This window comes from Caretta caretta, chromosome 3 (assembly GCF_965140235.1).
Source record: "Caretta caretta isolate rCarCar2 chromosome 3, rCarCar1.hap1, whole genome shotgun sequence".
NCBI classification, from domain to species: Eukaryota; Metazoa; Chordata; order Testudines; family Cheloniidae; genus Caretta; species Caretta caretta.
Genome location: NC_134208.1, coordinates 195,987,354 through 196,014,438, shown reverse-complemented (window position 1 = coordinate 196,014,438; position 27,085 = coordinate 195,987,354). Strand labels below are relative to the sequence as shown.

At 46.5% G+C, this 27,085-nt stretch overlaps 1 protein-coding gene across 1 annotated transcript in view; it reads right to left on the bottom strand.

Annotated features, from left to right (window-relative positions):
• PELI1 (pellino E3 ubiquitin protein ligase 1) overlaps window positions 1-24,385 on the bottom strand; it is a 163,138-nt gene extending 138,753 nt beyond the window's left edge. The window contains exon 1 of the mRNA XM_075127216.1: window positions 24,244-24,385. The gene's annotated coding sequence lies outside the window, so the exon portion shown is untranslated. The remainder of the gene's footprint in view (window positions 1-24,243) is intronic.
• Window positions 24,386-27,085: the final 2,700 nt, after the last annotated feature.

The following is a 27,085-nucleotide window of genomic DNA, read 5'->3' as shown; positions in this document are numbered from 1 at the left end:
CATGATACGTAAATTTGTAAATGAGCACTCCAATGATTGGGACCTAGTGTTGCAGCAGTTGCTCTTTGCCTACAGAGCTGTACCACATCCCAGTTTAGGGTTTTCCCCATTTGAACTTGTATATGGCCGTGAGGTTAAGGGGCCATTGCAGTTGGTGAAGCGGCAATGGGAGGGATTTACACCTTCTCCAGGAACTAACATTCTGGACTTTATAACCAACCTACAAAACACCCTCCGAACCTCTTTAGCCCTTGCTAGAGAAAACTTACAGGATGCTCAAAAAGAGCAAAAAGCCTGGTATGATAAACATGCCAGAGAGCGTTCCTTCAAAGTAGGAGACCAGGTCATGGTCTTAAAGGCGCTCCAGGCCCATAAAATGGAAGCATCGTGGGAAGGGCCATTCACGGTCCAGGAGCGCCTGGGAGCTGTTAATTATCTCATAGCATTCCCCACCTCCAACCGAAAGCCTAAGGTGTACCATATTAATTCTCTAAAGCCCTTTTATTCCAGAGAATTAAAGGTTTGTCAGTTTACAGCCCAGGGAGGAGACGACGCTGAGTGGCCTGAAGGTGTTTACTACGAAGGGAAATGTGCTGGTGGTGTGGAAGAGGTGAACCTCTCCATGACCCTTGGGCGTATGCAGCGACAGCAGATCCAGGAGCTGTGCACTAGCTACGCGCCAACGTTCTCAGCCACCCCAGGACTGACTGAACGGGCATACCACTCCATTGACACAGGTAATGCTCACCCAATTAGGGTCCAACCTTACCGGGTGTCTCCTCAAGCTAAAACTGCTATAGAACGGGAGATCCAGGATATGTTACAGATGGGGGTAATCCGCCCCTCTGAAAGTGCATGGGCATCTCCAGTGGTTCTAGTTCCCAAACCAGATGGGGAAATACGTTTTTGCGTGGACTACCGTAAGCTAAATGCTGTAACTCGCCCAGACAACTATCCAATGCCACGCACAGATGAACTATTAGAGAAACTGGGACGGGCCCAGTTCATCTCTACCTTGGACTTAACCAAGGGGTACTGGCAGGTACCGCTAGATGAATCTGCCAAGGAAAGGTCAGCCTTCATCACACATCTCGGGCTGTATGAATTTAATGTACTCCCTTTCGGGCTGCGAAATGCACCCGCCACTTTCCAAAGACTTGTAGATGGTCTCCTAGCGGGATTAGGAGAATATGCAGTCGCCTACCTTGACGACGTGGCCATATTTTCGGATTCCTGGGCAGACCACCTGGAACATCTACAAAAAGTCCTTGAGCGCATAAGGGAGGCAGGACTAACTGTTAAGGCTAAGAAGTGTCAAATAGGCCTAAACAGAGTGACTTACCTTGGACACCAGGTGGGTCAAGGAACTATCAGCCCCCTACAGGCCAAAGTGGATGCTATCCAAAAGTGGCCTGTCCCAAAGTCAAAGAAACAGGTTCAATCCTTCTTAGGCTTGGCCGGTTATTACAGACGATTTGTACCGCACTACAGCCAAATCGCTGCCCCACTGACAGACCTAACCAAAAAGAAACAGCCAAATGCTGTTCAGTGGACCGGAAAGTGTCAGAAGGCCTTTAACAAGCTTAAAGCGACACTCATGTCTGACCCTGTACTAAGGGCCCCAGACTTTGACAAACCGTTCCTAGTAACCACAGATGCATCTGAGCTTGGTGTGGGAGCAGTTTTAATGCAGAAAGGACCTGATCAAGAATTCCACCCTGTAGTGTTTCTCAGCAAAAAACTGTCTGAGAGGGAAAGCAACTGGTCAGTCACTGAAAAAGAATGTTATGCCATTGTCTACGCTCTGGAAAAGCTACGCCCATATGTTTGGGGACGGCGTTTCCACCTGCAAACCGACCATGCTGCACTAAAGTGGCTTCACACCGTCAAAGAAACTAACAAAAAACTTCTTCGGTGGAGTTTAGCTCTCCAAGATTTTGATTTCGACATCCAACACATCTCAGGAGCTTCTAACAAAGTGGCTGATGCACTCTCCCGTGAAAGTTTCCCAGAATCAACTGGTTAAAATCGTCCTTGAGATGTGGAAAATATTGTTAGTCTTTATGTACTTGGTAGTATATTTAGAGATGCATGTGTCTTATTAACTCTGTTTTCCTAGAGCTCCAGGAAGAAATCCCAGCCAGTGTTTCACCCTAGCTGAGATTTGGGGGGCGTGTCATAAATATAAAGGGAAGGGTAAACCCCTTTGAAATCCCTCCTGGCCAGGGGAAAACTCCTCTCACCTGTAAAGGGTTAAGAAGCTAAAGGTAACCTCGCTGGCACCTGACCAAAATGACCAATGAGGAGACAAGATACTTTCAAAAGCTGGGAGGAGGGAGAGGAACAAAGGGTCTGTGTCTGTCTGTATGCTGCTCTTGCCAGAGACAGAACAGGAATGGAGTCTTAGAACTTTTAGTAAGTAATCTAGCTAGGTATGTGTTAGATTATGATTCCTTTAAATGGCTGAGAAAAGCATTGTGCTGAATAGAATAACTATTTCTGTCTGTGCATCTTTTTTGTAACTTAAGGTTTTGCCTAGAGGGGTTCTCTATGTTTTTGAATCTAATTACCCTGTAAGATATCTACCATCCTGATTTTACAGGGGGGATTTCTTTATTTCTATTTACTTCTATTTTTTATTAAAAGTCTTCTTGTAAAAACTGAATGCTTTTTCATTGTTCTCAGATCCAAGGGTTTGGGTCTGTGGTCACCTATGCAATTTGGTGAGGCTTTTTATCCAACATTTCCCAGGAAAGGGGGGGTGCAAGTGTTGGGAGGATTGTTCATTGTTCTTAAGATCCAAGGGTCTGGGTCTGTAGTCACCTAGGCAAATTGGTGAGGCTTTTTACCAAACCTTGTCCAGGAAGTGGGGTGCAAGGTTTTGGGAAGTAATTTGGGGGGAAGGATGCGTCCAAACAGCTCTTCCCCAGTAACCAGTATTAGTTTGGTGGTGGTAGCGGCCATTCCAAGGATAACGGGTGTAATATTTTGTACCTTGGGGAAGTTTTGACCTAAGCTGGTAAAGATAAGCTTAGGAGGTTTTTCATGCAGGTCCCCACATCTGTACCCTAGAGTTCAGAGTGGGGGAGGAACCTTGACACCCACACTGGCTCTCAGTGATGCCACTGACCAGGGCTGGCTCTACCATTTTTGCCGCCCCAAGCAGTGAAAAAAACTGTCGCCTATTTGCCGCCGCAGCCGGCGGGACAGAGGAGCTGCTGCCGAATTGCCGCCGCAGTGGAAACACTGCTGACCTTTTCTAACTACTGCCCCAAGCACCTGCTTGGAATGCGGGTGCCTGGAGCCGGCCCTGACACTGACTACAGCACAAAAAGAGAGAGACAGAAAGGAAGCGAGGACTGGGAGAGGTGAAGCAGCGGGGGAATCTTCACAGAGAATTTCTGCAACTCAAACCGCCCGACAAATGCATCTTCAAAGGAAAGTGACGTTTTAGAAGTGGAGGGAAGGTACTATTCTGTGGTTTTCGGCTTGATCTCCCCACGACTTTGTCTCTTACTGTATATGCCATTATTTGAGAGGTAAATCAGTGCAAATAAATCTACAGAATGCCTGGCAGAGAACCGTCGCCCAAGATCACAGAGACCGCGAGAAAACTGTAAAGCTGCCATCCAGCCTGATGGAAATCAGACATCACATCGTGAATTCACAGGACTGGATGATGAATAAAGGGAGAAGAGTGGGATCCAGGCAGGCCACAAAGACGACAATACTGGAGGTCTTGAGCTGTTAATATTCAAGGGACGTAGGAGATGTATATTGGTCCTGGGGCCTTACTTGAGCTAAACTTTCACTGAAGCCAAGGGAAGATTTCCATGAGTAAGGAATGAGTGAAAACTAAGTGAGGATATCAGGGTTTGGGCCGGGGCAGAGATTGGAGGGGACTTGGAGGGGCATTTCCCTCTCAAACTGTATACATTGATTTTTGTTCAGTAGTTTACAATTCAGGTTAAAACATTTTCTATACACTTGAGATTCCTAATGTGATGGACCTACCTAAAACTGAGAAAAAGTAAAATAGACATTTCGAAGTTTTTTGCAAAACCAACTGTTGAACCGTCGGCAGCTGATTCACTGCACTTGCTTCGACTCTGGACACCTTATCATCACAAGTACAGCAAGAGGATCTAGAATCTTTGGATGCAGTGAGTACGGAAACAACTGAAGATGATGTGGAAGCATAACTGTTCCTACAGATCTTGGAGAAAAAAAAGCAGTGGACCTAATCAACCACATCTGCCTGATTTTCCAAGGAGACTGTTTAAGAAACAGAACCGTTCTTTTTTCAGTTTTCCATTACAATACATTTCCTTGGGTTAAATATTCAGTTCAACAACATGCTGTATTCTGATTTCCCTGCCATCACTTCTACTCTGAAACAGGCTATCTGGACAATTTATTTATCAGAAAAAGGTTGTGGGATTGGAAGAAAATTTCTGAAAAACTGTCTAAATATGCCATTAACCAGCCTCATGTGAAAAGCCCAGAACTGTATGGTCAAGTGGCTGCTAGAAAACTGTATAAAAGACCCATGGGTCCCAATCCTTTTTATCTCAGAGCTGCTTGATGCTTCAGGCAGGGGAAGTTTAAGCCATAAGGACTAAGATCCCAGTCCTGACTGAACCACTCTGAATATAAACGTTGGACTATAACCTATGGACTAATTCTGAAAGAACTCTTTGCAACTACAAAGCTCACCATCTCTTCTATGAATCTGAACCTCAAGAATTGTACTCAAGTCTGTATGTATATTGGTCTTTTAACCAATACTCTCTCTCTCCTTTCTTTCTTAATAAATGTTAGTTTAGTTAATAAGAATTGGCTGTAAGCGTTTATTTGGGTAATTCTGGAATATTCATGAACCTGGGAGGTAATGGGTCTGATCCTTTGGGATTGGTAGAACTTTTTTATATGATGAATAAGATTTTCAGTAATCCTCATCATGTTTGACTTGGGTGTCTGGGTGGAGGCCTGAGGCTGGGTTACTTTAAGGGAACTGTGTTGTTGGCTTCTGGGTAACCAGTGAGGTGTTATAGAAGCTGTTTTGTGCTGGCTTGGTAAATCTAAGCACTGGACTATCCACCAGCTTTGGGGATTGTCTGCCCCATTCTTTCCAGTTCACCCTAATTGAGTGACCTCAGTTGGGTCCCCTAGGACTCCGGTCACATAGTGCTTCTGCGACGTCAAGACGTGTAGCTGGGGTTCTGCAGAGGGTGAAAGAAGACCATTGTTTGCAAATGTATGCACATTGCACGGAACCCAAACTCAACCCCATCCTTGTGGAGTGCTGTCAAGTAAGTCCTAGTGCTGTGGGCTTTCTAAATGTACTTGAGAAATTGTATTCAGCCTTTGCAGAGCCAACCAATCATCAGATGTTTCTTGACCTGCAGGCAGCTTTGGGTCTTAAGCATCAAGAGCTTGTGCAGTCCAGTGACATGCGTTGGGCATGTAAGTGGAGAAGTGTGTTTGCAGCAAAAACTCAATATACTGCCATCATGCGGCGTCAAAGATCTCAGTGAACAAAGCGAAAAGTGGTCTATGGGAGCAAATGGTCTTTATCATCAGATCACTGGAGTTTCATTCATTGCATGCTTGATTATCTTTCAATGTATTATGAAAGTTATTCATGTTGCTCCCAAAGAACTTCAAGGCATCAATAGCATGCTTGCAAAAACTTCCGCTATCATAGAAAAAATGAAAGGGTACTTTGAGAAACTCAGAAGTGAAGAAGGCTGGAATGAAATGTGGAAAGAAATTACAGAATTCTCTCAAGACCATAACATTGCAGTGCCAGATGAAGACACTCTTCACTCACCAAAAGGACAAAGAGTTGTAAAAGCATTGGAAACTCTTAGGGAGAGACTTCATTGTCCCAATCAGTTTGGGTCAAAGAGAGCATGTATAAGGGGCAACAAATGCATGTGAAACACCCAAGATTGTAACTGCACCTGAAAGAACAGGCAGCATCAGCAGCTGTACCTTCCTGTTTTGGATGTCATAATTGCAGAGTTAGAGAGACGATTCTCAAAAGAATCAATGGAAGTTGCTGCAGCATGTGACTCAGTATTAAGGTGTGACAAAAATGGCATTCATTGACTCTTGCAGAAATATGCAGATCCACTCAACGTAAATCCTCACTTTACAGCTGGAGAAATGGATATTTATACAAACGATTACAGACTCATTCAGTTAGTTCTCACATTTCCAGTATGGCCACATCAGAATGAAGCTTTTCTGCAATGAAACGGATTATAAACTGGTTGCATTCAACCATGGGAGAAGAAAGATTTTCTTCACTGGCTCTTCTTCACATAGAAGCCAGTTTAACTAGAAAGCTGATTCCAGAGAACACTGTGAACGTTTACGCTAACTGAAGGGCGAGACAATTGCATCTATATTAAGGTAAATATGGTATTTCTATGTTACAACACATGTTTATGTAGCTCTAAAACCAGGGAGACAGAGTTACATGAAAGTGCTTGGTTCTCTTCATTTAACAATTTGATTTTATGCTAATGTTGATTTCTAAGTGGTAGCTGGTAAACATGTCAAATAAGTTAAAACAAAAAATTAAGGATGATTAAATAATGAACATAAACTGTATTTGAGATTTCACACACACTGTAATTTAAGTACCACTAACACTCAGTAAATCCAGAAGTTAGACCTATTCCTATTATTAATAGTATTAAGCCCCTCTGTCCCCTCCAAATATAGAAATCAAACCACACCTATGATTTGTACAATTAAAAAACCCTGTATTTAACTGTTTTTTAAATGTCAGAGAGAAGCACAGAGAAGGAGGTGGACATCAGTGGAGAATAAAAGCTCAGTATTTTCAACTCTTGCACCCCACTAAATAATGTATCTATAGCTGCCAGGCAACAAGGGTCTAGAAACACAGCAAGAGTCACTTTCATCTAACGCTGAACAAGGAACTCTATTAGACTAAGGGGTCAGTATTATCCCTAAAATTACTGTCTCTCTCTCTCTTTCTCATTCACTGTAGAACTTCTGATTAGAATCTTTCTCAGACTCCCTCCTGCCTGGCTTTCTGTGACAGGTTTAAAGAAAAACAGTACATATATCTTTGCAATAGCCATGTCTGTATCTTGAAACAAAGGGGGAATTTTCCACTGAATCACACAGGGGGATCTGGTGTATGGTACAACACATTTGTTAAACAGAGCTGCTGTGGGTATGTCTAATCCTACATGGACTGGGCCTAATTCTGGTCTCACATCAGGGTTATTTGTCATTCCACTGACTTACAGGAGTTAGTTACGTCTGATTTACACTGGAGTTTCTCAGATCCAGGGTCTGTAAAATCCACTGTACCTCTTAAAAAGAAAAGAAGTACTTGTGGCACCTTAGAGACTAACCAATTTATTTGAGCATAAGCTTTCGTGAGCTACAGCTCACTTCATCGGATGCATACTGTGGAAAGTTTAGAAGATCTTATTATATACACACAAAGCATGAAAAAATACCTCCTCCCACCCCACTCTCCTGCTGGTAATAGCTTATCTAAAGTGATCACTCTCCTTACAATGTGTATGATAATCAAGTTGGGCCATTTCCAGCACAAATCCAGGTTTTCTCACCCCCCCCCACACACACACAAACTCACTCTCCTGCTGGTTATAGCTTATCCAGTGACCACCCTCCTTACATTGTGTATGATAATCAAGGTGGGCCATTTCCAGCACAAATCCAGGGTTTAACAAGAACGTCGGGGGCGGGGGTGGGTAGCAAAAAACAAGGGGAAATAGGCTACCTTGCATAATGACTAAGCCACTCCCCTGACTGGGAGTGGCTTAGTCATTATGCAAGGTAGCCTATTTCCCCTTGTTTTTTCCTACCCCCCCCCAGACGTTCTTGTTAAACCCTGGATTTGTGCTGGAAATGGCCCACCTTGATTATCATACACAGTGTGGTCACTTTGGATAAGCTATTACCAGCAGGAGAGTGAGGTTGTGTGTGTGGGGGGGGGAGGGGGAAGAGGGTGAGAAAACCTGGATTTGTGTTGGAAATGGCCCAACTTGATTATCATACACATTGTAAGGAGAGTGGTCACTTTAGATAAGCTATTACCAGCAGGAGAGTGGGGTGGGAGGAGGTATTTTTTCATGCTTTGTGTGTATATAATAAGATCTTCTAAACTTTCCACAGTATGCATCGGATGAAGTGAGCTATAGCTCACGAAAGCTTATGCTCAAATAAATTGGTTAGTCTCTAAGGTGCCACAAGTCCTCCTTTTCTTTTTGCGAATACAGACTAACATGGCTGTTACTCTGAAAACTGTACCTCTTAGTTTTTCTAAAGTCAGAACATTTGCCCATGGCTTCTCCTAAATGTTCTGCACTTCTGAAAGTATCGCTACACCCTGAACAGGCAGCTGAGGAGGGATGCTGACTGTAGAGGAGGGGAAAGAAGTCTGCATTAAAGGACAAGAGCCAGCACGAGAGAGAAAACATCCTGTGGCCTGGTCAGTTTTCTGGATCACAATGTGTCCTGTTTCTCTGCAGGATGCCTGGTTCCAGGCCAAAAAGACAGAAAGGCAGTGCTTAATTTGTAATGGAAGAGGTGCCAGGGCTCAAGCAATTTGTTTACATTGATAACTGATACAGCAAGTGGCAGAGATGCCAGGACAATGAACTGCCAAGCCTCAAGATGCCAGGGCTCAGCCTGACAAGCCCTGACACAAAATTAAGTACTGGAGAAAGGGCTAAAGCCCAAAGGCCCAAATGGGAGAAAAAACATGGTAAGGAGCTGTAGGGTGACTGTGGGAGGGAAGAGAGCGAGAGGGGAATTACTGGAAGGAGCCCTCCAGAAACGTGGGAATGTGAAGGAGACTTTTCTCCCAGAGGTGAAAGTGGGCTGGTATGGTGTACCAGTAAGACATGCCTGCCGGTACCGGCCTCTATACAGCCGACGTTAAAACACGGCAGTGGCAGCGGCCAGAGCCCCGGGCCCTTTACATAGTCACTGGAGCCCCGGGTGGCGCCAGGCAGTGTGGAACGGCTAGCTGGGGAGGCTGACCCCCAGCCCTGCCCCTTCTCCCCGAGGCCCTGCCCCTTCTGGGGCCCCACAGCCAGGCCCTGTACCTGTAAGTCTTTTATCTTACTTTCACCCCTATTCTCTCCTTTAAGAATTAATTATACTTTTCCCCGGCAACACAGAACTAGATTATGAAACTCATTGCCATGGGAAGATGTTGAGGCCAAGAATGTAGGATTCAGAAAGGGATTGGATATTATTATAAACAAGACTATCCAGACTCCTCACAATTAATTATAACAGCTTTGGAAGGGATATTAAATCTCATGCTTCCGGGTTTATTCCATCTAGAGATTAGGAAGAGACAGACTCGGGGCAAATTATCCCACATCTGCCTCCTCGATCATGCCAGGAACTAGCGTGGTATTTGTTTCTCCTGCATGCTGGGGGAACAAAATTTTAGTGACAAGGATGTGCCGTTCCTCTGACAGGAAAGGAAGGAAGATTGTGAAAGAAGTTACTGAAACCGCAGCTTGTTGTAGATCTAAGGTGAATAAGAAAGGTGAAAATAGTCGTGGAAAGATGGCCGTGTCTCAGTGGTCAGCTCCTGACAGCCAGCATTCACCTGGTCCCAAAATGCAGAGGAGCCACCACCAGGCCTATGCTGCCTTTGGATCCCACTTCAAAACCTTAGGGCCCAATCCTGCAATCAATTTGCACAGGCAGATCCCAGCACTTTTGTAGGGCCCCCACTGGTTTCACTGGGGCTCTCTGCAAGAGCAGGGGTCTGCCTATGGCTCTCCAATTGCACAGGCTTTGTGCCACTAGTGTGTAGTGAGCAAGTGTAGTTCTTACACCTTCCTGAGAAGTACCTGGCACTGGCCACTGTCAGTGACAGGATACCGGCCTAGGCAGACCTCAGGTCTGATTCAATCTGGCAATTCCTACGTTCCTAAAAGGGCACAGAATTAAAGTAATGCAGTAGTTGCCATTAAAATGTCACCATCTACAAGTTACCACACTGAGCGCGGTATTAGAGACACTGTCGTCATTTCCCTACAGTTAAAAAAAGGAGAATGACTGTGGTGTCTCAAATCCCTTTTAAATACACTGCTCATGGATGCCTAGGCGCCAACTTTCCCCAGTGCCGGTGGATGCTCGTGCCCCCCTGCCCCTGGCCCCACCCCGACTCCACCCCTTCCCTGCCCCGTCCCCATTCCAACCCTTTCCCCAAAGTCCCTGCCCCAACTCTGCACCCTCCCTTCCCCTATTGGACCCCTTCCCAAATCCCTGCCCTGGCCCCGCCTCTTCCCCAAGCGCGCTGCATTCTCCCCTTCCCACCTCCCTCCCAGCGCTTGCCACGTGAAACAGCTGTTTTGCAGCGGCAAGCGCCGGGAGGAAGGGAGGGGGGTGAAGTGGGACGCGACACACTCAGGTGAGGAGGCGGAGGCGGAGGCAGGGGTGAAGTGAGCTGGGTCAGGGGGATGAGCTGCTGGTGGGTACAGAGCACCCACCAATTTTTTCCCGTCGGTGCTCCAGCCCTGGAGGACCCAGGGGGTCAGCGCCTATGAACGGATGAGTGAAAACTAGACCCTTTCCTAAAGGGAGTTCAGAAGAGAAGAGATTGCACTATATGGGCTCGATTCTGCAAGGTGCTGAGCATTCTGGCCTTGATCCAGCCATGTGCTTAAAGTTAAGCAAGAAAGTACTCCCACTGATGACAACGGGACAACACACGTTTAAAGTTAAGCTTGAGCTCAAGTGCTTTGCTCTGGTAAGGCCAATGTGCTCCACACCTTGCAGGATTGAGCTCTCTGATATTCCCAGTACATCCAGTTCTCTGAATGGTCACTACTATCTCCTGGTATTGTCAAGAGAGACAGGAAGGCTAGCAAGTGGCTTGAACAAGCACATTCAGATCTGAATTTCCCTCAGGTTTCAGGGGTCTGTGGATCAGAGATTTTGGTTTGTCCACCTTTATGTAGGGCCCAATCATGGAGTCAGCTGGAGTTGAAGTTGCTCAGCACCTTGCAGAATTGAGCCCATGAAGACAAAGTTGTCTGAGCCAGAAAGACTCTATCCTGCTTATGGTGATGGGAAGAGACGTGATACGAAACTCAAGGGTGTGATCTTACTAGGACAAGAACAAAATGGAAGATGAATGTCTTCAGGTACTACACAGAGTGAAATCCTGTCAAAGCTCCCACAGATGTCGGGGGGGAGGGGGGGGCAGCATTTCACCTATCTAGTCTCTGCTCAGCATGGTGTGTAGTTTTCCTCTTAGTGGATATTACGATGCGCTCACATTCAGGGGAGCATACATGCAGCTTTTTTGCTTCTTTTCTGGAAGTACCCGGAGAGGCAGGGGGTGTTTTGAGTTAGGCTCAAAGGGCTGGATACTTCTCCCATTGACTCAGTCTGGCTTGAAGTGATTTATTATTCGGGGGCGGGGGGGGGGGGGGGAGCAGTTATAGTTGCGTAGCTGATTGGTTTAAACTGTTGCTAGCCTAGTAAAGGAATACTGAGCACTAGCACATGGGAAGCGGGTGGGAGGATGTCAGGGTTGCTCACAGGAGGCAGATGTTGCATTTGAGAGACAGTGAACTGAAGCTGCTGTAACTGTGAGCACCCAATGAGTCTGGGCTGCACTGATTCTGTCTCGTCTCTGAGACGGGTTGTGTGTAAGGAAAAAAAATCTTCAAAGGGTGCCAGGAACTAGCGTGGTATTTGTTTCTCCCGCATGCTGGGGGAACAACATTTTAGTGACAAGGATGTGCCGTTCCTCTGACAGGAAAGGAAGGAAGATTGTGAAAGAAGTTACTGAAACCGCAGCTTGTTGTAGATCTAAGGTGAATAAGAAAGGTGAAAATAGTCGTGGAAAGATGGCCGTGTCTCAGTGGTCAGCTCCTGACAGCCAGCATTCACCTGGTCCCAAAATGCAGAGGAGCCACCACCAGGCCTATGCTGCCTTTAGATCCCACTTCAAAACCTTGGGGCCCCATCCTGCAATCAATTTGCACAGGCAGATCCCAGCACTTTTGTAGGGCCCCCACCGGCTTCATTGGAGCTCTCTGCAAGAGCAGGGGTCTGCCTATGGCTCTCCAATTGCACAGGCTTTGTGCTGGCTCTGTGCCACTAGTGCATAGTGAGCAAGTGTAGTGCAATGTTCTCAGTGCAGTACGTTCACACGTACTTTTCACCACTGCGGTTGGTAGTCTCCTTTTCTAACAAAAGATGTTCATTGCACCACTCCCATATTGAGGAGTTGATATTGTGGTTGATTTAGTTATGGCAGGCACCAACAGGTGGCGCTGTTACCCATAGTCTTCCCAGTTATTTTTCTTGGCATAGGAGCAATTTTGACTCTTAGGAAGACAGGCTATTTGTTGAGTTGTGCAAAGTTTTGCAAAGAGGCAGCTTTGGGAGAGAGGGAGCCATGTGAGCAGCAGGAGAGTCTGCTGTCTGCCTTGGGCTCTAAGTAGAAGCACTTGAAAATCAACCTACCTAGTGCAGCATATCTGTTTTTCCTGCTTTGTCTTTTGTTCCCCCTGGTAAACATACATTACTTTCTTCATGGCAGCTCTCAATATTTTTGGGGTAAATATCTTCCTACTCTCTCTGCACTGGCTAGGAGCCTAGAGGTGTGGGCTGGAGGGCACAGGCAGGACCAGGACTTGCACAGACCGTGTTATTGGAGCTCTGCAAATTGTAGCATTAGTTTTTTGCAGGAAGGAGCCCAGTCATGGACCAGGCAGGGCCCCATTGTGCTAGGTGCCATACAAACAGAACAAAGACAGCCCCTGCCCTGAAAAACTCACAGTTCAAGTATCAGACAGGAAACAACATGTGGTTACAGAAAGGAGAGCACAAGGAAACACTCAGACAATATTGGTCAGCACGATAAGCAGTTTCACGCTGGCCAGTGTAGGCTCATTGTTTCCTTGTGATCCCACCATGTGTGTATTTTACCCACCTGTTGTCTATAGTCTTACACTTTTGGGGGACAGACTGTCTCTTTGATATGTCTGTTTGTTGCCTAGCACAATGGGGCCCTGGCCTCTAAGTGCTATCATAATACATGTAATAATCATTATAATAATAATTTCCCCTGTAGATCAAATAAACTCACAACAACTGTGAGCACTGGAAGTGGCCAGTTGCATTAAGATAGAATGAGATTACTGAACTTGCTCAGGTTGGAGCCAATATTTAATTGTGGTCATTGGTGTGTACCATGTGCTCAAACCGTACCTGAAAAGGATTCACAAATGGGAGAAAGTGTAAGCATCCACTAACCTGGCCTCGTTTCACTGGGCAGGGGGGACAGACCTTTTTAACAATGATTAAAATACAAACTAAGTCCTTGCCTGAAGCGAATTTGCAGCAGTGGACGTAATTGGGTGTCACTGCTGAAGAGTGATATATACATTGTCATTTTCCACCCAGCACTAACTGTTAGGCATGATTCCAAACAATTAACCTGTACTGTCAGATTTGTGTGAAGACCAATCTAACAGGTCAACACAATAAAAACAGATGGCACTGGATATTGCAATACAGCCACTTCTCTACTGCACCCTCCTAACAAGAATAATTTGCCCCAACTCTGTACACTTTGGTCTCATGCCACCTAGTGGCCTACGAAAGAATTACAATTTATCCTTATGCCTGTCGGACATTATTCCTTCCTTTTTGCATTTCAAGCATTTCCCTAGTTCTGTCTTGGATAGATTGTACTGTCCTTAATCACAAACACCGGGAGGTAGCACTTCAATAATTTACCATCCTCTTGCTTATGTTGCTTAGGCATTGGGCAAGGGGAGGGAGAAGTCTGACTGTATTCATATATGGAAGAGACCAGGTAGGTGAGATTATATCTTTTATTCTGTTGGTGGAAGAGACAAGATTTCGAGCTTCACAAAGCTCTTCCTCGTAAGTTTGTCCCTTCCACCAAACAAAGTTGGTCCAATAAAAGATATGACCTCACCCACCTTGTCTCTCTGATATCCTGGGAGCAACATGGCTATAAGAACACTGTATTCATATATAGCTGTTTTACAACTCAAGCCAACACAGTTCTAATGACTGAACCCTTGCTGCCTCCGGAATACAGGGGAGGTCCCTGTCCCATCAGCTTACAACAAAAGGATGGAATTCAGCACAAAATGTTCTTCTGAGTGTCAAATGCTATTTCATTATAAAGCAAAGAGGAAAGCAGCTCCAAGTGTCTGTATCAATTATTTCTGAATGGCTGCATCAGTTACTTCTGGGGAATGATTAAGCAGTTAGAGAGGGACAGTGTAGCGGTCTGAAAGCATGGGACCAGCAGCCAGAAATGTCAGCGATCTAATCCTGGGTCAGATTCGCTGGCTCGTTAAACCTGCTTTGAGCCGCTCTGGCCATGCAAAGCCGACTCAAAACTTAACTGGCTACTTGGGGATTCTCCAAGGTAGGGAGATCCGTATGTTGCATAGAGTTCCCCGGCTGGCCCCTACATAGGGGGGTGTGATTGGGGAAAGGGGGTCATAGCTGGGAATCCACCATGTCTGTCTGATACCTGGGTGAACAGATAGCAAGTGTGAAAAATCAGGATCTTTTTTGGGGGCGGGGGGGAAAGATGGTAATAGTTGCCTATATAAGACAAATCCCCTAATATCATGACAGTCCTGATAATATCAGGACATCCGGTCACCCTGGCTGGGTACCATGAGCCTACTCTGCCTTGCACCAGGAAGCAGGGTCAGCACCTACTGCCCCCCAAGGTGGCAGAGCTATTAGAGTGGCTTAATGCCATCCTCCAGACTTCCACTGAGCATAGTTCAGCTAGTCTGGTGACTGTGGGCCATTAACTCTCTTTGGCCTTGGGCATGTGCCAACCCCCCCCTGCTTCAGGTTCTCCTGTGTACAGTGGAGACAGACAGGTAAGGAAGTAGCATTACCTTCCTCATAGAAGGAAATGGGAAGATTAGCTAGTTAGAGAAGAGCTTTGAAAGCAGAGGCGCTATGTATAACTCCTATTCAGGGCATAATTTTGCCATGGATCTTGCAAGACATAGAATTTTAATGTTCACAAAAGATCCGGTTTTATCTGGCTACTAGATAAGAATCATTAATACTTGGACAGATGATAATGCAGAGCTGAAAAAGAACTAAAAACATGTTTTGATTAGAGATTTGTGCTATCAACCAAATGTGCAACTGGTCTATTGCCAGCAAAGACAGTGCTGGCAAGAACAGAGTCTCCAAGTCCAACTGTTCCTATCTTGTTGCTCTCATTGGTCAAGGGCTTTCTGGTCTTGGTTTAATGTGCTTTTCTTCCTCCAGTCAGCCTGCTCATTGGTGGCAGCTTTGGTTGTTTCCTCAGAGAAACGCAGCCCTGGACCCCTCTGTGGCCGCCTCCTCTTTTTATTCTTTCCTACCGCAAAATTTCCTCGGCTGGCTGAAGAGGAACTCAGAGGCCACACTCCTCTCAGCCTTTCCCCCCGAAGCTACCATGATAACATCGGAGTACAGGACCAGCGTCCCACATACTGGTAACTTGGCAGAATATCTCAGGCCAGCCAGAAAAGGCTGAACATAGCTATGACAGCTCCTCTTCACAGTCTCTTAAATATGTTGACTTAGACTTTGCACAGGCACAAGAACTACTAGATATCCAACATGCACAACTGGAATCCCGTGCACATTAGAAGGGGTAGCCCTTGTAGAATCCTGCTAGGACCCTTAACTTAGAGAGGAGATCAAGGGTGTAGCAACAATGAGCCGGAGAGGTGAGTTGATGGAGTGTCCCCAAGCCCCAGACTAAACTTCAGTTATGGGTAGGACCCTACCAAATTCACGGGTCATTTTGGTCAATTTCATGGTCATAAAATTTAAAAATTGTAAATTGCATGATTTCAGCTATTTCAACCTGACATTTCACAGTGTTGTAATTGTAGGGGTCCTGACCCAAAAAGGAATTATGCGGGGGTCACAAGGTTATTGTAGCAGGGGTTGCAGTACTGCTGCCCTTATTTCTATGCTGCTTCTGGCAGCGGCGCTGCCTTCAGAGCTGGGCAGCTGGAGAGCAGCGGCTACTGGCTGGGAGCCCAGCTCTGAAGGCAGAGCTGCGACCAGCAGCAGCGCAGAAGAAAGGACGGCCTGGTAGGGTATTGGTACCCGTACTTCTGCGCTGCAGCCTGCAGAGCTGGGCCCTCCGTCATCACCCTCCAGGTGCCCAGCTCTGAAGGCAGCAGCGCAGAAGTAAAGGGGGCATGGTACGGTATTAGCACCCTTCCTTCTGCACTGCTGCTGGCAGCGGCGCTGCCTTCAGAGCTGGGCAGCTGGAGAGTGGCGGCTGCTGGCCGGGACCCCGTCTCTGAAGGCAGAGCCGCCGTCAGCAGCACAGCAGAAGCAAGGATGGCCTGGTACGGACCCTCAGTCAGCAGCCGCCACTCTCCAGCCACCCAGTTCTGAAGGCAGCAGTGCAGAAGTAAGGGTGGCAATACCGCAACCCCCCTGAACTAAACTGGTGACACCCCCCCCCCCCCCCGCAACTCCCTTTTGGGTCAGGACCCCCAATTTGAGAAACACTGGTCTCCTCCATGAAATCTGTATAGTATAGGGTAAAAGCACACAAAAGACCAGATTTCATGGCTGTGAATTTGGTAGGGCCCTAGTTATAGACACGTAGTGCATGGATGCAAGGTGCTGCAAAGGCAGTGCAAGCTCATGACATCCCACCTAACAGCTAGTCTTGGTGTCCTTTCACCAAGAGGACACTGCGTACAGGAGTTTGGTGCTATGGGGAAGTGCTGACTGAGGACTAGATCAAATGTGACAAAACCTGTTCTCTCATGAGCTAAAGTAGATTGTTCTCTGGGCCTACAGAAGCAAGACTCATTCGGCCACTGCACCACCTAGAGTAGCTAGCAAGTATTATTCATTGTGTTCTGTTCAGGATTTCTGTTGTCTGAAGACATAGCCAGAAAGGTAGCAGGAGATGAACCCAAAAGGTGATAATTTCTGGGGGCCGGTACTGATGAAGGGAAAACAAATCAGTTCTAGTCACTGATCAGAGTACAACAGAAGCACCAGTTAGTGAAGCGCAGATTCTCAAAGGTATTTAGGTGTCTAACTCTCCTGGGATTTCTCTCCACTAAATGGTGAAGACAACTGAGGACTTAGACTGTATAAAGTAGCCGCAGAAGGAAGGTGCACACAGAACCCACTGTCTACATGGAACAAGGAGCACCACAGAACAACAGAGAAAATACTGTTTTGCATTATATTTGTGCCTCTTTTCTCCCCGCACAGCGGCATCTAAACCCCTCCCCAAGGCTGACCAAGCATAAGAATGTGCTTCACTATCAGTAGGGCTTTCCCCCCGGCCCAAAGGGATCAGAAAAAGTGCCCATGTTTAGTAAATGCAATTTAGCTGTAATGGGATGGAGTTGCTGCCTGAAGTGATAAAACATAATGGATCACAATTGATCATGGGTGGAACAAGCTTCCATTTAAAAAATATGAAAAGCAGTGAAATCCAGGCAATCAGCTATACCCAAGGGCTCCTAGCGCAGACTGGTGAGCAGAGGAGAGCACGGGTGGGCTGAGCCGGTTATGTACTCACATCTCTCTCTCATTTACATGTCCTGACTGGCGGAGGTGTCTGGAAAACTGAGCTGCTCCTCGTTCTTGGGAACTCCTGCGGGGAAGGTGGGCCGTCCCTGTCTCTGCAGTGGCTCTGATGTGGACTTACAGAACCCGGCCTGCCCTCAGTCTCCGCTCATATCCTCAGCTGCCAGAACACAGTAACTAGGTGGCCAGGCCGGGGGGCCATATTCATGTGCCAGCACAGGGACAGAGTGGGCGGGGGCAGCTTGCCACCTAGTGAGGCACCGCAGGAGCCAGTGCAGCCCCAGCGCAGACAAGGCCAGCCCTCAGGGCAGCTGTGAATTGTGCCCCTGCTTCCGTGGTTCCTATGGGGCTTGGCAGGGGCACAGAACAGTCCCTGTCCTGCTTCCTACTGCCCGTGACATCCCCCCTCCCTCCTCTGGTCTGTCCCAAGTGCCCAGGACTGCTAGGGAGAGGGCAGCAGGAGGGCGGAGACGTATGCCTTCCCTTCAGCTGCCTTTGCCAGCCTAGCTGGCATAGAGGGGCCACGGGACAACCATAAATCAGGCTTGCAGTGTTAACTCTAAGGGCTGACTGGGTAAGTTGCTATAGCCTGTAGGAGAGGGTAGTGCAGAGCCACACAAGGCAGCTAGAGGGGGCACTGGGCGAAGTGGCACCCCTCTTCCTGCGTGGCTGGCATGTAGAGTAGGCTCAGTCATCCCCCATGCCCAGGAGAGCGTGGCTGGAGCAAGGACTCAGTTCTGCCAAACTCTTAGGTGGGCTGCACGAGAGGGTGCAGGGAGGAGACTTCCCCCCTCCCCATGTAAAGCCAGGCCCAGTCCAGTCCTTCATGACTGATCCACCTAGGAGCAGGTTGGGTTGGATATGGACAGGTTGTGGATTGTAGTTTTGGGCTAAATAGAGTTTAATTCTACACAGGGCATTCAGGGGTCTGATTTCAGATGCCCCTGGAAAGGAAGTACCCTGACCATGGGAAAGCAAGAAGCTAAGACCCCTATTGTCATACTCAGGGGCCTAATCCTAGGCACCAAAACCCCCACAGGCCCCTGAGTTGTGGCTTAGTATTGGAGCATTATAAGTTCCAATTAATGGGAGTCCCCATCAGCTGACTTTCAGAGGGGTGAGCCCAGGCAAGCCCACATGCACACAAATGGGAACTGTGGCTGTTAGCAGCACCTCTGAAAAATCAGGCCACTTATTTAAGGGAGTTTAGGCCCCACATTCAACTCTCTTGGCTCAACCATATCAGACATTTTCTTGCTAGCAGCTGGGCTTACAGGGATTCTCAGCACCAGGCCAGGCAAGGGAGGCTGGGAATTAGCTGGGAAGCAACAGCACTGGGCTGAGTCTCTGGTGTGGCCCCCACAATGGTCACAGCTGAAGGCTGCGAGGCTGCTGCTGTTCTGTGGGCTATTGAAGGCTGGCGCGTGCAAGTGAGGAGGCTGCTAGCTAGCAGTTGTTCAGTGGGTGTGTTCAGGAAACGGACTCGTAGGAAGGAGGGGAAAATGAAGTTGCCTCAGTACTAGGCCGGGAAAAGTAGCATGCGGCCAGCATTGACAACTAACGTTTGTGCTGAATAATGAGTCCCCAAAAGCCTGGCAATGAAAAATGTCTAAAGTCCACTCGGGCTACAGCTCTGCCCCATTGAAGTCTAAGGCAAAGCTTCATTCGCTTAACAACAGACATTCGAGACAACTGTTTGTCAAGGGCAGTTAAATTTCTTTCAAGAAAATGGAAGACTCACTGGGAAGGGGCTAATTATACCCTGGAACAAGACGAGGTAGCAGGGCCTCTCACCTCTGGGGTAACGCTTTGCTTTGGGTCTGCTTTGGGGAAGGGATATTTGGTGTTTAAGCATAGAGGGCCCACTCCTCCCTGGTGCTGAGCAAGAGGTGCTCACCCAATTTCCATTGTTTCCAATGGGAGTGCAAGGGGCTCAGCGCCTGCCAGGATCAGGCCGTTGGGAAGGAGAGGCAAGACTAGAGGTAGGTGTTTTGGGGATTAACCCAGCAGCATCACTAGGCAAAGAGCAAGTCACAGGTTCAGATTGCAACCACCAGCAGGAGCGCAGCTAAACACATGATCCATTGGTGACAGAGGCATACAACAATGCAGCCCTGGGCAAGCAAGAGAACAGGGCAAGGGGGTGATGACTAAGCAGGTGTGGCTTCGTAATGCAGCATTATAAACTTCAATTATAGGGAGTCCCCGTCAGCTCATGATGTAGCAGCTCCCTAGGAGTGCTTTAGATGGGTTTGCTGCCAAAGAGTAGGTAGGAAAGAGGTGGCAGACTGGGGGTGGGGTGAGGAGTTAGACTCACAGTCAATGTATATATTTCACCTTAACTGTTCAATTGCCCCCCAAGTTATGGGCCCATCTGGAAAAGGCCAATGCCCCTGTGAATACGCATCATACAGTGCTGTCTGGATTGGCACTTGTACAGGGCCAGCATGAGGAGGTTGTGGCTTTTTGCAGCCAGACAGAGAACATTAAAGGGCTGGGGCAAGGTTACAAGGCTGGATCACACCCATCGCAGCAGGAGCCAGAGGCAGTGTGCCTCAGGAGTGCTGAGAGAAGCCGAAGCTCAGCTGGGATGCTGAGGTGCTTACATTTTCTCTGTCCCCTCCTTCTCAGCAGTGCAGCATGCACTCCTGCCATTAACTGCTGCAAAGGGGCAGGGCGAGGCATTGGCCATGGCCATGCTCCCCTACAGTGGCCCTTTGGAGAGTGTCACCTGTGGCCATGCTAATTCACGCCCTTCTTGTCAGAGGGTGTAAGCACAGGTGTTCTGTCTTCCTTCCAGGTAGCTGCACAAACCATGTAAGTGACCGTGCAGTCTCGTGTTGAATAGGGATCTGAACAGGAACTCAGGAGAACTGGGTTCTAGTCCCATCTCTGCCAGTGACCTGCTGTATGACCTTGGGCAAGTGTCCTCACCACTCTGTGCTTGTTTCTCCTCCCAGCCCTTTCCAGTCTTGTCTATGTGGAGTGTAAACACTTTGGGTCAAGGACCGTCTCTCAGTGGGTTTGTGTACAGCACACTCTTGGCCGGGGCCCCTAGGTGCTACTAGAATGTAAATGATACAAATCAAGTACTTGGGGAGGGGAAACTCGTAGAGACCTACCCCTAAGAGTGTAACCCTGGCTCCTACCATGTGCGCTGCACTGAAGGGGAGAACTAGCCCAAGGGATTCCACACTGCAAGGAAAGGTGGGTTTTGTTCTTAACATGGGCTAAGACACCAGTGCAGACAGGGATACTCAGCTTCTAACCAGGGGTAGCAGCTCAAGTTCAAACCCACGCTTCCCTATAGGCTTGAATGTGAGTGGCTATCCTGCATAAAAAGCAGAGTGATCGTGTCCTCAGTGCTATTTTAACCTGACTTAAGAACACACTCCCCCAGGGTAGACATACCCCACAATTTAAAGGGGAAGTGTGAAACTATATAGGTAATCTACCCAACTCCTTTACCATTTGATGGTGAGCTCTGTGGCACAGAGTCAAGCCGTCCTTTGTAACGTAAACAGGGAGTTATTTCTATCAGAGCATAGGAGACCATTTCCCAGCCCCCTTAATGAAATATAAAGAATGATTGATTGTGAAAAGCAGTTCTGCACTGTCAAGGTAATTGTGCCAGGGAAGATGTGATGATAAAACGCTTACAATTAGTTCCATCAGGATGTGGGTTCCCTTCTTCGAATAAATCAATTACATGGATGCAATCATTAAAAACCCACAAAGCAAACAGAATGCTTGTTGTTGCCCCCATTGCCAAAACTCATCCTTTATTTGGAAAGAAGAGAGACAGTAATGACTTCCCAAATAAGCAGTCGGCCCTGCTGCAATTCGCAAGTGGCAGGGTGCCATATGCCGCCTCTGTCGCAGTTATTTGAGGAACTAGCAGCCACATATAGGAGCGAAGAAAACCAAAACAAGACATATAGCAATATCAGAGCGTCCCTGTTTGTCTTCAAGAGCCGCTTGCAAGGGCAGTCATGGGTATATGCAAGGAAAGCAGCTAATACCTTATTTGTGAGGGCTGTTCTAATCCCCACCAAGTTTACAAACGCCTGCAGGGGCCCTATCACTTCCATCTTAGCAGGCACAGGACTGAGAAAGTTCCATGGGCTACAATATATTCCCATCTTAAACACAGGAATTTGAGTATAACTCCCACTTGAGTTATCAGGACACACCTCTCCCTGCAATTGGACCGCATTGCTCTGTTAATACAGTATGATGTCAGTGGGTGAGAACACAACACCCATTTACAATGAGGGGGGTTGTCCAGTCTGGATTTTAACCCTCCCTTTTCAGGGTGAGAGATGCCATCCCTCTCATGGGGAACAGTTCATTTTTATGTGCTAGGCCAAAGTGAAGGCCTGAGAGTGACACCAGGGATGGAGCTGGTCCATTCTTTTGTATCAAAACGACACTTACCCATTTCTCATTGAAAAGACACGCTCCTTGTTTGTCACACACTGCCAGAGTTGGAAGAGGATATCTGTATGACCGGGATAGGTGGGAGGTTAAACCAAGAGTGTGGATACAAATGCATGTTTTGTATTGGTATGAAACACCTTCTTTACCACATGTGTTCTCTGCACACATTGGCAGCTGGCGTGTGTGGTGCATGAGATCTCAGCTGATGACATTTAAGTGGTTTTCATTTTCCTTCAGTTGCACATTAAATGGAGTCTCAGAAAAACCTCACGATTCAACCTGTCTGCTATCAACACATGGTGACAAAATACCTTTCCATAAAACATTCCATACTTTATTAATAATATTGATCAAATAAAAGCCAGGGTGGGTTCAGGTACACTTGACTGGATACATTTCAGACAGAGGAATAATTACAAAGCTTCAGATTATTGGCATTATTCACCCTTACTACTTGATTTTTATCAGAGGCCTTTAAACTCCTCAGGACATACATATTGAACAAACTATCAATCTTAATTAAGCCCATGCTCCAAGGATGTCACATGACTGGGATCTTCCCTTCATTCTCATATAGACAAGCACAACTTTGTCAGCTCAAGGCAATTCAACCCCAGGCTTCCCTATAGGCTTGAACTCTAACCGTTAACTGAGTTAAAGGGGACCCAATCCTGTAAACAGGCGTGCGTGTGAATAGCCTTATTCAGTTCAAGGACACTATTCCTGTGTATAAAAGTACTATGGTTAAGTGTGGGATCAGACCCTAAAATAGTATGTGTCCCCACTTCTACCGTATATCACTACCCCTAACAACATAAGAACATAAGAAAGGCCATAGTGGGTCAGACCAAATGTCCATCCAGCCCAATATCCTGTCTACCGACAGTGGCCAATGCCAGGTGCCCCAGAGGGAGTGAACTTAACAAGTAATGATCTAGTGGATCTCTTTCCTGCCATCTATCTCCACCCTCTGACAAACAGAAGCTATGGACACCATTCCTTACCCATCCTGGCTAATAGCCATTAATGGATTTAACCTCCATGAATTTATCCAGTTCTCTTTTAAACCCTGTTATAGTCCTAGCCTTCACAACCTCCTCTGGCAAGGAGTTCCACAGGTTGACTGTGCGCTGAGTGAAGAAGTTCCTTTTATTTGTTTTAAACCTGCTGCCCATTAATTTCATTTGGTGGCCCCTAGTTCTTATATTATGGGGACAAGTAAATAACTTTTCCTTATTAACTTTCTCCACACCACTCATGATTTTCATTGAATATAATTAATAGTTTATAATTAGATCTGCACTCTATTGCTCATTCCAGCATCCACCCAGAGGGGCTTTTGTTCAGTCTTTCCAATGAACCTGTTGCACTGATCCTCTAATAGTTTCGCCACAAAATCCAACAGGACTAATTTCACCATTAATAATCTCGTTCCTGCATCCACGGTTTAACACAGATACTGCCTAAAGCAGCTGGAGACTCTAAATAGTCTCCATTTGCTATTTCTTTTAAGTTAACATAACTGCAGGTGGCAAGTAAAGAAAATGCCCTGCCTAACTTCACTCACAATTCTATTGGCTTAATTCTGCACGTATCAGTATTAATGTTACAGGAACACCCAGAGGCCCTGCTGTGCTATGCACTAAATGTGCACATGGTAAGAGACACACACTGCCCCAAAGAGCTTACACACAACACAGGCAGCAACAAGGGAGGAATGAGACTTGACCAACCTCACACACTGAGTCATCGGTAGGGCTGGGGATGGACTAGAACCCAGACCTCCTGACTCCTTGCCCACTGCTCTATCCACTAGACCATGCTGCCTCTCCAAATGCAGCAGCATAAGGAGTGCTTTTCTTTCTTTCTTTTTTTTAAACAAAGGACCAAGTACATCTATAGGGTGAAAATAAGAACATCAGCAAATTTCCTCCCTAAGCCCTTTCATGAAGCATACAATAACCGAGTACGTTGCTGTCATCAGAATAATCAGCTGGAGCCACAGGGAAATAAGGAAATTCATGGAACATGTTACATTTTAAAGTAGAAATTACACTAAAGGAGGTCACTTACAGACAAACAAGTTCCAACTGTCCAGTGCCGGAGAAGAAGAGAAAGAGAAGAAACACCCTGTTCCCTTCCCCTACGCCAATCTCACAGCTTTCTTACCTTTATTGCTGCTCCTCACGTCCTATTGGTATCTCTTCTCTTTCACATCAGCCCACTTGCCTCGCTGCAGTCACACTGCAAACAGATAAACACATGCAGAACATATCTGGCACTCTCACATCATCATTCCATGTTCGCTGGAATCACAGTAACTCACAGAATACGTTGTAGCAAAACTCATGACTATTTCTGCATTTTACATTGTCCACTAGGTGATGCTATTTCACACGGATTATCATAGGAAAACTACCTTTCCAGTGAAGGAAAAGGTAAAGTAGAACCTCAGAGTTACGAACACCTCGGGAATGAAGGTTGTTGGTAACTTGGAAATGTTTGTAACTCTCAACAAAATGTTATGGTTGTTCTCTCAAAAGTTTACCACTGAACATTGACTTAATACAACTTTGAAACTTTATTATGCAGAAGAAAAATGCTGCTTTCTCTTTTATTGGTTTGTAGTTTACGTTTAACACAGTACTGGACTGTATTTGCTGTTTTTTTGTCTCTGCTGTTGCCTGATTGTGTACTTCTGGTTCCAAATGAGGTGTGTGGTTGACTGGTGTTCATAATAACTCTGAGCTTCTACTGTATTTATATTCTCAGTAGCGTTTTAACATCAGTAGACCCTCCTTTGTCTGAACAGAATGGGGTTCATGTAACTTATCTTGGGAAAGAGGGTTCAGAGGGAATTTCCCATGTAAGAGATTCACACTGGGGGACATAGGCCATGGTAATAATAGGAGTTTTCAGTGGGATTCTACTTTATTTCAGGTCCCACCATGTTAAAATACACCAGGAAAAATATTTCAACTAAGACATCAGAACAGGCCTCAGAGATACAGAACAAGCAGCATCACATAGTCAGAGGCACAGAGTAATATACAGCCTGCCTGGAGGGACCAGGTAACGTGGTTTGCCCTGGGCTGTCCCTGATGTGAGGCCCCTGTCACAGCACAAGCATAGGGCCCAGTTCTGTGAAGTGCTACCTGCCCTCAACTCCCTGCAGCATTAGCACTAACTAGATCTGCTTTCTAACCAGTACAGTTCTTATGTTCCTGTGCTGTCAGGGCCCCAGATACAGTCACTGCTGGGCTGCTTTTAAAAGTAAGGCATATGCAGTGATGCATTCTGGGTCCATCATTCAGCAGTGGGACACTGGTTAGATAGATGGAGGGTTTGTTACCAGAAGTAAAGAGGGAATATATTTAACAAGGAATCTCCCCACTCTCCTAGCATAAGTTTAATGTAGTTTGTTTTAAAGTACAACCAGTGCTTGTAAAATCATCCATTTGTTAGCAGGGATGACTGAATCCCGCTAGCCGCAGAACAGGTACAGCAGATACAGCAGCTGCCAAACTACCGGGGGGAATGAACCTCAGCAAGTTCCCCTCAGACTTACTTCATGTTTAGATGTGAATCCAAAGCTTGTGTGAAGCATCTGACTGCAGTTTTGGGTGGCAAGTCCTGGGGGAATCAGGGTTTCTTGCCAGATTACCAGACTTCTACTCCTGGCTGCAAATACCATGAGAACAGCCTTCTGTTCTACCATCACCGTATTCTGGGCTTGGTTAAGCTGGAAACTGAAGTGCAGTACAAAGCCAAAGCCAGACACACACAAAAGTTACCCCTGTGAAGACTTGCTGTGCGTTTGGTTCTCAGAATGGGTAAGACAGGGCTGTTCTGTTACCCTTACTACACACTTCCCTATTCCAACCATTAAAGGGATGTCGGACCTGGCATAGTGCTATCACATAGGGTGAGGGGGTAATGCATTCTCCTTCTCCATTGAGTCCCAGGCCTTGCTCTTTAAACTGCTACCCTTGGTGCCAGTCAGTGCCCATTATCATGGTGAAGTATTTTGTTTGCCAAAGACCTGGCTTGAAACCACCACCAAGTACAGTTCCTATTGTATTATATAAGCAGGTTTACAAGAGCCCAGAACTGACCTGGGTTCAGCTCTGGCCCCAGCACCAAACTATACACCTGCGTTACAAATTCTACAACACCTGACTTTGATGAAGTTTACCATTTATCCTGCTTCCCAGAAGCTCCTGGACCTTAAATGATGGATTCTAAAGAACCTCGCTTTGCATTAGGAAGAAGAAAACTTGAAACACTCTCTAAATATTTTTAAAATTTCCCATTTGTTGCTTGATGTCCTCTTTGATAAGAGCCACATTTTTGTGGCTAGAGTCTCTTGAATGTCTCACACTAATAGAGAGCTGTCAGCTAAATAAAGGACAATACTGCATACAAACGACTCTGGGTAGTTAAAAGAATAAGTGAAGATGATACTACTTAGGGGTTGTTGCCTGAAGGCCCGGATTTTGCTAAGAGCTCAGTATCTAACGTCACTGACTTCCACGGATATGGGGGGTGCTCAGCTTTCAGCTTGCAGATTCAGGTCCAAAAACTGAGCAGACATTTGTTCATAATTTGGGGGCAAATCCTGAAATTTCCACCTCAGGCAAATTTCCCATTAAAGCCAAAGGGAGATTTTGACTGAGTAACAATATCAGACTTTCGCCCTTGAAATACAGCTTTGCTAAGTTTGATGTAGCTAGAGCGGCTACAGGGGTAGGATTGTAACATGAAGAATAGAACGGGTCTTTATTTGTAAAGAATTTCAGTGAAAAATATACATGATTATAACCAGTACGACCTAGTAACACTGGCAGTCCTGAGAACATGCTGCCTGTCTTTTTGTGTAGTGATTTACACAGTGGGTGAAAAGAGCTACTAAGCCAGAAAGGGAGTGGCTCACACTCGCTTTTACGGGTGTAAATGACTACACAAAGCGGAAGACGAGAGAGAATCAGAGCTGCAACCTCAGGGATAACAG